This window comes from Vulpes lagopus, chromosome 7 (assembly GCF_018345385.1).
Source record: "Vulpes lagopus strain Blue_001 chromosome 7, ASM1834538v1, whole genome shotgun sequence".
NCBI classification, from domain to species: Eukaryota; Metazoa; Chordata; class Mammalia; order Carnivora; family Canidae; genus Vulpes; species Vulpes lagopus.
Genome location: NC_054830.1, coordinates 106,973,713 through 106,986,532, shown reverse-complemented (window position 1 = coordinate 106,986,532; position 12,820 = coordinate 106,973,713). Strand labels below are relative to the sequence as shown.

The following is a 12,820-nucleotide window of genomic DNA, read 5'->3' as shown; positions in this document are numbered from 1 at the left end:
TTCCCATCTAATTTCTGTTGGCTTTGGAAGAATTATTTTTAACCTGGCTCTGACATGATTATCTATAGCATCCAACCAAAATATAAGGCAATACATTTTCTAAGTTTCATCACAAGCATGGCTTTGTGAAAACACTGCAATGATCTTACTGGCGCATTCAAAAATTCTACTAGAAATAGTAAGTCCCATTATATCTAAGCATTTACTGTTGGTAAGGTTCCTTAATCTCCTGAATTTCAATTTTCAAACAATATTCTTATTCTACACTCTAGAATCTTACTTAGAGCATGGACACACCCATTAATAGTCATCCAGTTCCAAAACTTTCATGGGACACATGTGGCCCAGAGAGTTGGAATGTTATGTCCAGAGCCACACAAACAGGTAGTAGTAGAGTTATAACCTGCTGTAACTTCTCACCTGCACACAACAGCTTTTTCACACATGGCTAAGCCCATAACACTCTTGCTGGTACAGTTTCTAGGTAGGCTTCCTTATTTAGAAAATAAAATCAGGGATCCCTGGGTGGCGCAGCGGTTTGGCGCCTGCCTTTGGCCCAGGGCGCGATCCTGGAGACCCGGGATCGAATCCCACGTCGGGCTCCCGGTGCATGGAGCCTGCTTCTCCCTCTGCCTGTGTCTCTGCCTCTCTCTCTCTCTCTCTGTGACTATCATAAATAAATAAAAATTTAAAAAAAAAAAGAAAATAAAATCATTAAAGCAGAACTTGGGTTGTCATTCTATACTTGCAGTTATCATTTATCTGAAGTCTACTGACAACCTGTCACAAAGGAAATCTCCAGACTCAATTTCTCCTGACTCAAAATAAGATTAAAAGAAATTTAAGAGTTGGGTATTTGAATGAGATTTTGCATCTAGAAGATAAAACTGCAAGAGAACTGCAATTAAACTGGTATTCACTCCAAATCTGCTGCCAGCCCTAAGTCACCTCAGGGGACACGGAAAGGGGAGAGAGAACAGAAGGGCGCCTTCATCTATCCAACATTAGAATGGCTTATTCCTTCCTTTCTACTACACATTAGCTTTGGGGTTAGAAAGAATAACAGAGGGACACCTGCGTGGCTTGGTGGTTGAGTAACTGTGTTCAACACAGTGCGCGATCCCAGGTCCTGGGATCCAGTTCCGCATTGGGCTCCCTGCAGGGAGCCTGTTTCTCCCCCTGCCTATGTCTCTGCCTCTCTGTATGTCTCTCATGAATAAATAAATAAAATCTTAAAAAAAAATAAAAGTACCAGAAAACCAAGCTTGAGGCATCCTGAGTTCATCTGGCAATAATTTCTTGGAGGCATGTATCAAACCAGAATATCTCACTTTTCTTACAGAAAGGGTACAGTTAAAGACTTATGCTGAATTTTTCTGGGGGGAGAAATGTCTTTTTGTGTGTAAGTAATTTCGTGTGTAAGTATGTACGTGAAGGATGAAAGTTACTTCATAATTCTAGCATATTCTTTTCTCTATTAACAAATTAAATTTCATCCTAAGCTACCACCCCTTGGGCTGATGGAAATTTTGGGGCCAGTCAATACTGGAGCCACATCCTGTCCCCAGAACAAAAACTTCAGGTTTTACACAGTCTAGGATAATCATTGACAACTGTCTGAATTTGAAAGTGGATATAAAGAAGGCCACTTTCTCTATCCTTCTTCATGTCTCTGAGGCATGACTCCTACAGGCACAAGTTTAAAGCAATTTGTGACTAAACTCTGAGGTCAAGATGCATCCTGGGGCAGTTTCTAAATAGGGGGGGGGCATCCTTGCCAAAGCTATGCCCTTATCAGTTTTAGGAACCTAAAAGTGAATTATCACATGTCCCCTAAGTCAGTGAATGAGACCACTACTCAGCTACCCAGCTGAGGTTCCTGCATGTCTTTTCTCTTTACAATTCTAGCCCACCACCAATTCCACACTTTCCAGACATGCTGAACTGCTCACAATTCTCCTAAAAGACACTCTCTCTGAGCTCCAGGCCTTTGCACATGTGACTCCCTCTGTCTAAAATAATGTTATACAGGCTTTTTCATATTACAGTGCACACACAAAAAAAGGATAATATTTGTACAACATGCAGTGATAAACTGGAAACAATTTAGTTAATCTATATAGGCCTTTTTGAAAAAATTTCAGTGGATATATACTAAGATATCAAAACTTTTTCGTGAGAAATTTTGGCCTGCTCATTTCTGCATAATTATTTTTATTTTAAAATAATTCTGAATTTATTAAAAAGTTGCAACAATAAAAAAAAAGTTGCAACAATAATAGTACAAATAACTTTCTTCCTGGAACAGTTGAGAGTTAATTGCTAACATCATGGATGCCCCATGCTAAAACTTTAATATATAGTTGCTAGAAATAACAACATTCTCCTACATAACCACAAGACAACCATCAGTCAGCACTAACATTGATCCATTATTAACAACGAATCCACAAGCTCAGTTCAAGTTTTAACAACTGTCCCAATAATGTGAAAGGTTTGAGTACAGGAACACACGTTGTGTTTAGCTCTCATGTCTACCAAAGTCTCTTCCAATCTGTAACAGCACAACACTAATCTTTCCTTGACTTTGATGAACTTTACTTTTTTGGAGACTATAAGGCCAGTTATTTTGTATCATTTCCCTCAATTTTGATTTGTTGGCTATTCCTTCATCATTAGGTTATTTTGGGCAGAAACGTCACTGAGGTGACATGGTGGCACAAAATTTCTATTTGTCTCACTATGGGTGATATTAACTTTAACCACTCAATTAAGGTGGTATCTGTCAGATTTATCCACCATAAAGTTGCTTTTCACCCCTTTACAACTACTAAATATTTTGTGGGAAGGTATTTTGAGACTACATAATATCCCCTTCTTTACCAAACTTTCATCTACTTTTTTTTAATATTCATTGATGCTTCTTAGCTGAATTATTACCACAATTATATCAAAATGGTAATCTTCTAACTCAGTCATTCTACATTAATTCTCTTCACCCCAATTATGTAGTCAGTTGTTTATATCAGAATGGCTCATGGATTCCTAATTTATTCAATGAGTTATAATCTAATATTATCATTATTTATTTTGATGCTCATAATACCCAGATTTGGCCACCAAAAGTCATTCAAACTGACATCTGTGTTCTTTTGACATATTCCAATAATTCCCTGAGCACTTTTTACTTTCTTGCCTGACAAGGTATTTCTGGCTCACCTTGGACTTCCTCTGCCTTGCCCTGAAATGAGTTACTTCTCTAAGGAGTCTTAGTTTCTTTTACTGGAGAATGATACTTTGAAATCAAAATAAAGCACTAGATGTGTCACTGCTTTTAGGGGTATTGCTTTTCCCAGAGATGGGGAATATATATACGTATTTAGGCCATAGTATATTATTTATACACATATATTACATGTATATAATCCATGCATTTATATCAACATTTCTACATTTACCAGGCAACCGCTGAGTTCACATCACTACCTCCGATTCTAAACCAATACCACAGAATTATTGCAGGATTTCTTTCCTATTCCATATTTAGAATTCTCTCCTCTAATGCCCCCCCTCTCATATAGACACCTTCCTCATCCTACTGGGCTTCAACGCCCCTGCCAGGTGACCACTACCCTTCTGCACAGATTCCCTCCTCACCCCAATCAAGCTCTGACACATGGTGCCGGCCAGCAAGCACCTTTCTCAGCCCCCTTAGGTAGCCAACACTTACCAATAAGCTACTAACTCCAACTCTCAACCTAACTGCTTTCTTTTTCTCACTCGAGGTCCAAATTCTTGGGCCAGATCCCTGCTGTCATCATCATCCTATGCAGAAAACCTCCACAGCTCTCTCGAGCTCTCAACAACCATATAGGCTGCTACCATCCTCCACCTCATAGACTCCCTCCTCACTCCACTCAGGTTCTGATATCCCATGCCAGATGTCCCCTCTCTCCCCACAACTTTGAGACAAATGCCTACTTTGCTCAGTCATTTTTTTTATTGACTGATTTTTTAAATTCTTTTGTTTAAAAAGGAAAAAAGGAAGGAGGAATGGAAACAGGTTATAACTGAAATGGTCACATGCAATTCCTTCTAAGTTTAAAATCCTTAAAATCTAAAGATTTTAAATGATAATCTTTTCAATTTTGACATTCACAATCCACAAGAAACTTTATTCATGGTTAAGTAGATGAAAATTGTAAAGTTTTTTTTATAAACATACTACAATGAACTTCAATTGAAATTATAGTTAAAGGGCAGCCCCGGTGGCTCAGCAGTTTAGCGCCACCTCGGCTCAGGGCGTGATCCCGGAGACCTGGGATGGAGTCCCACATTGGGCTTCCTGCATGAAGCCTGCTTCTCCCTCTGCCTGTGTCTCTGCCTCTCTCTCTCTCTGTGTTCTCTCATGAAAAAATAAAATCTTAAAAAAAATAAATTACAGTTAAATAACCTAATATCTTTGCTTTTTCTTTTACTGGCAAACAAAAGCATTCTAGGCAAAGGGAACAGTTAGTGCCCTGAGGTCCCAAGAAACGTCCCAAGAAAGAAAAAAATCCAGCAAGCAGGAAATTACTCATAGAAGAGGTCAGTGGTAGGAAAGATTTCTCGTACTAATGCAAAAGGATTTCAAATTCAATTAAACTTTTCATATCAAAAAATTTTAAATAATGAAGAAGTATACAGGGCAGCCCTGGTGGCTCAGTGGATTAGCGCCGCCTTCAGTCCGGGGCGTGATCCTGGAGACCCGGGATCAAGTCCCACATCGGGCTCCCTGCATGGAACCTGCTCCTCCCTCTGCCTACATCTCTGCCCCTCTCTCTCTCTCTCTCTCTCTCTCTCTCTCTCTCTGTGTGTGTCTCTCATGAATAAATAAATAACAATTTTTTTAAAATGAAGAAATATACAGTCTATACTATAAGTTAGCTTGCAGTTACCCATAGATCCCACAAAAGTATATTTTAGTTGCAGACAAAAGAATCTGATGTGTATAAAGATAATAATTCGGGATCCCTGGGTGGCGCAGTGGTTTAGCGCCTGCCTTTGGCCCAGGGCGCGATCCTGGAGACCCGGGATCGAATCCCACGTTGGGCTCCCAGTGCATGGAGCCTGCTTCTCCCTCTGCCTATGTCTCTGCCTCTCTCTCTCCCTCTCTCTGTGACTATCATAAATAAATAAAAATAAAAAAAATTAAAAAAAAAAGATAATAATTCAAGGCTACCACCCCAAGCTGTGCCGACCAGGAACCCCTACCCAGCTTCTTTATCTTTCAGAACAGCTGTATTTTATACTCAATGGACTCCTAGATCACTGTGTTCAACTAACTCCACTGTTCCTTGTCCTCAATAGTAGCAGCTGGCTATTTAAACAGATGTGTAGCTGGTAGAAGATTTCTTTGGAATGCTCTCAGTACCTTGCACTGGGGTAGCAAATGCCAGCTATTCTTCAAAACATTCGCTATTTGCAGTGATGATGGGGCCTGTAGTCATACTCTGCTGCATTATGAATGCCCTTTAAGGATTTCAGCACAGGGATGGATGCTCTCTGCACTGCTTCCACATTGTACCTGAGTATGTCAAAACTGAGGGGATTAATATCTCCTGCATACTTATAATCCTTTTGAGACACACTATTAGATACTTCCTTTTCATTTTTCTTCCTCTCTTTGACTAGATAATTCTTTCTCTGATTCAGAATTCAGTTCAGAAATGAGTTCAAAATCAGTCAATTAACAAATATTTAGAAAGTGGAATTGAAAAAAGTCTCATTTATAATTGCATCAAAAAGAATAAAATGCCTAGTAATAAATTAAACCAAGGACGTAGAAGACCTGTACACTGAAAACTAAGCTACTGATGCAAAAAACTGAGGATGACACAAGTAAGTGTAAAGATATTCCATGCTCATGGACTGGAAGAATATTGTTAAAATGTCCATACTACCTAAAGCGACCTAAGGATTCAATGCAATCCCTACTGAAATTCCAATGATATTTTTCTCATCAATAGAATAAACAATGCCAAACCACAATGTATGAAACCACAAAAGATTCTGAATAGCCAAAGCAGTCCTGAGAAAGAACAAATCTAAAAGCATAATTCCTGATTTCAAACTATATTACAAAGCTGTATTAATTAAAACAGTGTGCTACTTGTATAAAATCAGACACATAGATCAATGGAACAGAATAGAAAGCCCATAAATAAATCCATGCATGTGTGGTCAACTGATTTATGACAGAAGAGCCAAGAATATACAGTGGGGAAAGAATGACCTCTTCAATAAATGGTGTTGAGAAAACTGGACAGCCACAACCAGAAGAATGAAACAGGACAAATATCTTACACCATACACAAAAATCATCTGAAAATGGATTAAAGATTGAATGACCTGAAACTATGAAACTCCTAGAAAAAAAACATAAAGGGTAAGCTCTGTGACATCGGTCTTGGCAATAATTTTGGGGATTTGACACCAAAAGCAAAAATAAACAACTAGAAGTACATCAAACGAATAAATCATTCTGTTGATTTCATCAACAAAATGAAAAAGCAACCTAAGGAATGTGAGTAAATATTCACAAGTCATATATCTGATAAGGCATATTACAAAATATATAAAGAACTTATACAACTCAACAGAAAAAAAATCCAACTTAATAATGGGAAAAGAATCTAAATAAACATTTTTCCAAAGACAACACACAAATAGCCAACAGGCATTTGTTGAACACATAAACAGCACATGAAAAAGTGCTCAACATTATTACTGAACATGAACATGCAAATCTATCACCTCACTCCTATTAGAATGGCTAATATCAAAAAGACAAGAAATAATAAGTGTTAAAGATGTGGAGAAAAAGGAATTCTTGTGCACTGTTGTTGAGTACAAATTGGTGCAGCCACTATAGAAAAGTGTGGAGGTTCCTTAAAAATTTTAAAGTAGAACTATCACACATTCTAGCAATTCCATTTTTGGGTATTTATCTGAACTCTCCAAAAGGTATCTGCACCGCAGTGTTTGTTACAGCATTATTTATAATACCCAAGACATGAAAACAACCTAAAAGCCCACTGACAGATGAATGGATTTTTTTTTTAAGATTTTATTTATTTATTCATGATAGACATAGAAAAAGAGAGATAAAGACACAGAGAAACAGGCAGAGAGAGAAGCAGACTCCATGCCGGGAGCCCAATGCAGGACTCGATCCCGGGACTCCAGGATCACGCCCTGGGACAAAGGCAGGCGCTGAACCACTGAGCCACCCAGGGATCCCGGATGAATGGATTTTTAAAATGTAGTGTATATACCCACAGGGGAGTGTTTTTCAGCCATAAAAAAGGATATTATGTTGAGATAACATGAATGGACCCTGAGGGCAATATGCTAAGTGAAATAAGCCCTCCCAACACACACACACACACACATACACACACACACACACACTGTATAATCCTCAATGTGGAATCTTAGGGAAAAGCAGATACAGAGAAGAGACTGGTAGCTGCTTGGACACAAGAAGTGGAGGGGAGGGGTGAAACAGATGAAGGTGGCCAAAAGGTACATGTTTCTAATTATAAGATAATAAATTCTGGGGATGTAAAATCTAAAATGGTGACTATAGCTAACAATATTGTATTGTGTATTTTAAAGCTGCTAAGAGAGTAGATCTTAAAAGTTCTCACCCAGGAAAATAAATTGTAACGAAGTATGGTGATGGATGTTAACTAAACTTATTATGGTAATCATTTCACAATATATATGTAAATCGAATTATTATGTTGTACACCTAAAACTAATATGTTACATGTCAACTGTAACTCAGTAAATTAATAATACATTTTTAAACAAATATTTAAAGAGAGCCTACCAGACACACTGTGAAGTTCAAGAAATGTATCCCTGAACAAGACAAAGCCCTGATCTCAAGGATTTTATAGCTGGTGGAGGGGGTGTTGGAAGAGCAGATACTAAACAAACACATGAAAAAATTAGGAATGAGAAGTACTGAAACATAAATGACAAGAAGTTGGCCATGTGAAGATCTAAGGGAAGAACTTCCCAGGCAAAGGAAAGAGCTAGTGTAAAAGCCCCATGGAAGAAAGAAGGCCACTGGGCTGGGTATGACTGACAGAAAGAGTGGAAGGAATGAGGGCAGAGACCTGGCAAAAGCCAAATCCTGCAGGGCCTAGTAGGCCAAGCAAACAAATGTAGATTTGAAGAGCAACAGAAACCACTGGAGGATTTTAAACATGAAAGTAACATGATGTGGTATCTTAACATTTAAAAGATGATTGGCTGCTCTCTGAATCGTGAACTGCAGAATAGAGGCAAGGAAACGAACAGAGGTCTACTCTAATAGTCCAGGGAACAGATAATGATGTCTGGGACTACGCTCGCAGATACAAAAGAAAGTGGATAAATTCAAGTACACTAGGGTGGCAGGGTTAACTAGCTGATGGGCTTGATACAGGGTATAGGAGTACAGAAGTAATCAAGAATGGCTCACAGACTTCTGACTTGAGCAACAAGGTAGACAGCAATTCCATTTACTAAAATCTCCTAAGACTGAGAGAGAAGGCAGGTCTCTATGGGTGAAAACCATGAGTTTTGTTCTGGACAAGTATGAAATCCATATCGGACATCTAGGAAGAGTCATTAAACAACTGGATATAGGGGTATGGAGATAAGGGAAGTGATAGAACTAAAGATAAATTTGGAAGCAATTTTCACATAGTATTTAAAGGCATGAGACAAGATGACATGGTAAGAACGTATAGGGAAGATATCTCAAAAAAAAGTCTTGGGCCATCCCGACATTTAGTACCTTAATGGAAGAAAAGGTGAATGAAGAAGGAGGTAAACATATAAAATAGAATGAGAAGGAGCAGCAAGTGAGATAGGGAAAAAATAGGAAAGTGTAATGTCTTAGAAGCCAAAACAGGGAAGTGTTTCATGAATGAGGGCTGCTGTAACAGAATACTACAGACTAGGTGACTTAATCAGCAAAAAAAAATTTTCTCAGAGTTTCTGGAGGCTAGAATTCTGAGATCAGGGTGCCAGCTTGGTCAGGGACTTGGTGAGGGCCCTCTTCGTGGTATACAGCCTTTTCCCAGTATCTTCACATGGCTGATGGCTTCATTCTCTTAAAATTCTCTTAAAAGGGAATCAAGCCCATCATGGGGGCTCCACTCTCATGACCTACATAAATCTTAATTACCTCCAAAGGCCCCACCTCCAAATGCCACCACATTAAGAATTAGGGTCTCCATATATGAATTTGAGGGAAGATATATATACATTCAGTCTATGAGATTGCTACAACATAAAAGATAAATAATCAATATTGGTAAATATGTGGAAAAATTGGAGTCTTCATACATGCTCGTGGGAATGTAAAATGGTGTACCACCACTTTGGAAAAGAGTCTGGAGTTTCTTTTTTTAAAAAAAAAAAAAAAAAAAAGCTAAACATAGAGTTCCCATATGACCCAGCAATCCCACTCCTAGGCGTTTTTCCAAGAGAAATGAAAACATATGTCCATGTAAAAAGTTAAACACAAATGTTCAGTGCAGCATTATTATAAGAGTTCAAAAGTGGAAACAACCTAAATGACTATTAACTGGTGAATGGATAAATAAAATGTGGCACATCCACACATGGGATATTATTTGGCAATAAAAAGGAATGAAGTCCTGGCCCATGGCCCACATTGGATGAACCTTAAAAACATTTTCCTAAGTAAAAGAAGTCAGACACAAAAGACCAGCTATTACAGGACTCCATTTATAGAAAATGTTCAGAAGAGGCAAATCTACAGAGACAGAAAGCAGATTAGTGGTTGCCTAGAGCTGAGACAGAGGCAGGGAGGGGTCGTGAATGAGGAATGACTGCTAGGAAGTACACAGTTTCTTTTAGGGGGGACAAAAATGTTCTAACATTAGACAGTAGTGATGGCTGCACAACCTTGTGAATACACTAAAAACACCATATTGTACAATTTAAATTGGTGAATCATACAGTATGTAAATTATATTTTGATAAAACCATTTTATTTTATTTTTTTTTTATAAAACCATTTTAAAAAAATATTGAGGTGTTACTAAAGCAAACACTGCTGAAAGATCAGTTAAGCTTAGAAAAGAGACCACTGGGTCATAAGATGATAGATAATAGAGCATGTTTGTTGAGGAGACTGAATCAATACAGTGGGAGAATTTGACAATGAAAGAGAGAAGGTCTGTTGTTGAATTAAAGTCCTTGAAATGGGGATGGATTAAAAAGCGTTAATGGGAGAGGCCGGCATGTATTCATTTCACTGGGGAGGAGGCAGAGGGCCTAGGCACAGGCATCAGCACACCACACACAGTGTTAGGAAGATAGTCCATGGAGTCTCAAGCCAGGTGATCAACTTCAAGTAAGGACAATGAAGTCTATCAATCACATTGCTATAAAACAAAATCATCCCCCCAAAACGAAGAAGCTCATGATATCATGTTTTCCTCACAGTTTCCTGGATTTTCATCTTTGCCCAGAAGCCAGTTCTTAAATTTAGCATCATTTGATTCCTGAAGATGCTGAGAAATTTTAAAACTAATAAGTCCTGGTTCCTTTGTGTTTAACTGCCTTTTCTTAAACACAGATCTCTCTCTTCTCTCAACATTTTATAAGCAGAAACTCTAAGAAGCCAGACGGCATCTTTACCATCCCGCCTGGCAATTTCCTTAGCTACACCACCCAGTGCTTTATGGACATTTGCTACTTTCCATATTAACACAGCTGACAGACAATGTTGTTAAACTTTCCACTTCTACACAAAAAGGATCCCCTTTTCTTCCATTTCCAGTAATACTTTTGTGACTTTTAAGTCTTCATCCACAGTTTCCTGAAAAGCCATGAGGCTTCTTCTCACAGACTTTTCAAGATCCTTCCATTTTTCCTCTAATATTTTCCTCTAAGTCATACCAGCTTCTGTCTACTGCCTCATTCCAAAATCCACATTTTTAGGTCTTTGTTATAGAGGAATTCCATGTTCAAGTCCCAAGATCTGTAGTAGTTACCTATGACAAATTACCCTCAAACTCAGCAGCTGAGAACAATAAACAGTTATTGTCTCATAGTTTCTGTGAATCAGGTATTCATAGAAGGCTTATCAGGGTGACTGGGGTTCAGGATTTGCCAGAATGTCATCAAGAGGTCAGCCAGGGCCGGAGGATCTGCTTCCATGACTGCTCACCCACCAGGCTTTTGGCCTCATCCTTGCCACGAGGCCCTGTCCATAGAGATGCTTTTTACATGGCAGTTGACATCCTCCAGGGTGATTCAAGAGGCAGAGCAAGGGAAGCCACAACACTTTTTATGACATAGTCTCAGAACTCATACGTAGTCACTTTTTTTTTTCTGTTTTGTTAAGGTATAATTGACAAGTAAAATTGTAATATATTTAAAGCATACAACATGATGATTTCACACACACACACACACACACACACACACACACACACAGTCCCTTCAGCCATATTAGTTTGTTTGAAATGAATCACCAGGTCCAGTCTATATTCGAGGGAGAGGGCCCTTAAGCTCTACCTCTTGAAAGGAAGATTATGAAAGAATTTATGGACATATTTTAAACCACCATAAAGAGGAATGAAGGAGGCTTATATAAGAGAGAAGATGAGAAACAGCAGTTTCTGAGAGTGGTGGAATGAACATAAGAATTTACTGCTGGAACATTTAGTAGTATTTCCAGGAAATTTGGAGTTCCCAGTTACTATCTGTGATAATGAACTAAAAGGATCAGTCAGCCCCCTGAATTTGTTGGCTAGGTTAGGTGCCTCTATCACATGCTAACTTCTATTATTACTTTTATCAGACAGATTTGTAGTATTTGTTTACTTGTCAGTTTCTCACTAAACTATGAGACTTACAGTGTCAAGGACTGTGAACTATTCCTCACATGACAGGTATTTAATGAATATTTGTAAAATAATGAAATTGGTTTCAAACTCCTGCCTTTAGTCAAGAAAAGAGGAGGGACAAGGTGGAAAAGGAAGCTGCAACATAACTTGGAAAAAGAGGAGGGTGAAAATAATAGGGTAGATGGGCACTTGCAGGGTCATACCATAACCTGGGAGGAGAAGAGCATCATTAAGCTTGCCAGAGAAACTAGTGTATTGCCAACTGACCTCCAGTTCTCCAGGTTTGCCACTAGATCAAATTCAAGCTAACTCTGCACTCCTCCAAATCCAAGCTTCCAGACTCAATTCTAATAAAACTTGGAGTGGAGGCTTGCATTTGTTCTCTATCACAGTCATAATAAATTACCTCAAACAACACAAATTCATTATCTTATAGTTCTATGTGTAAGAAGTCTGATGTCCGTTTCACTGGGCTTAAGTTAAGTTGTTAACAAGGCTGCTTCGTTTCTGGACGCTATAGAGGAGAAACGGTTTCCTTCTATAGGCCACTCACATTTCCTGGCTCATAGCTGCCTCCCTCCATCTATAAACCCAATCTAGTTTCTTTCATACTTCAAATTTCTGTTCCTTTTTCTCTCCCTTTTATCTTTCTACTCACTCCCCCTTCTCTGACTCTTTGACTGCAACCAGGAGAGGGGGTCATATGATTTAGACTGCACGCACCCAGATAAACTAAAATAGTCTCCTTCTCTCAAGGTCCTCGACCCTTTATGCCACGTAAGGTACCACATTCACAAGTCTGGGGATTAGGACATGGACATCTTTGTATAGGTTGTCATTCTGCCTACCATAAGGCTACATAGATAGAAGAGAAGAAGATGCCCAGATGGGAACTA

At 38.7% G+C, this 12,820-nt stretch overlaps 1 protein-coding gene across 3 annotated transcripts in view; it reads right to left on the bottom strand.

Annotated features, from left to right (window-relative positions):
- The window catches only part of KLHL3 (kelch like family member 3), a 283,446-nt gene that overhangs the window by 158,650 nt on the left and 111,976 nt on the right, over window positions 1–12,820 (bottom strand). The window lies entirely within an intron of this gene.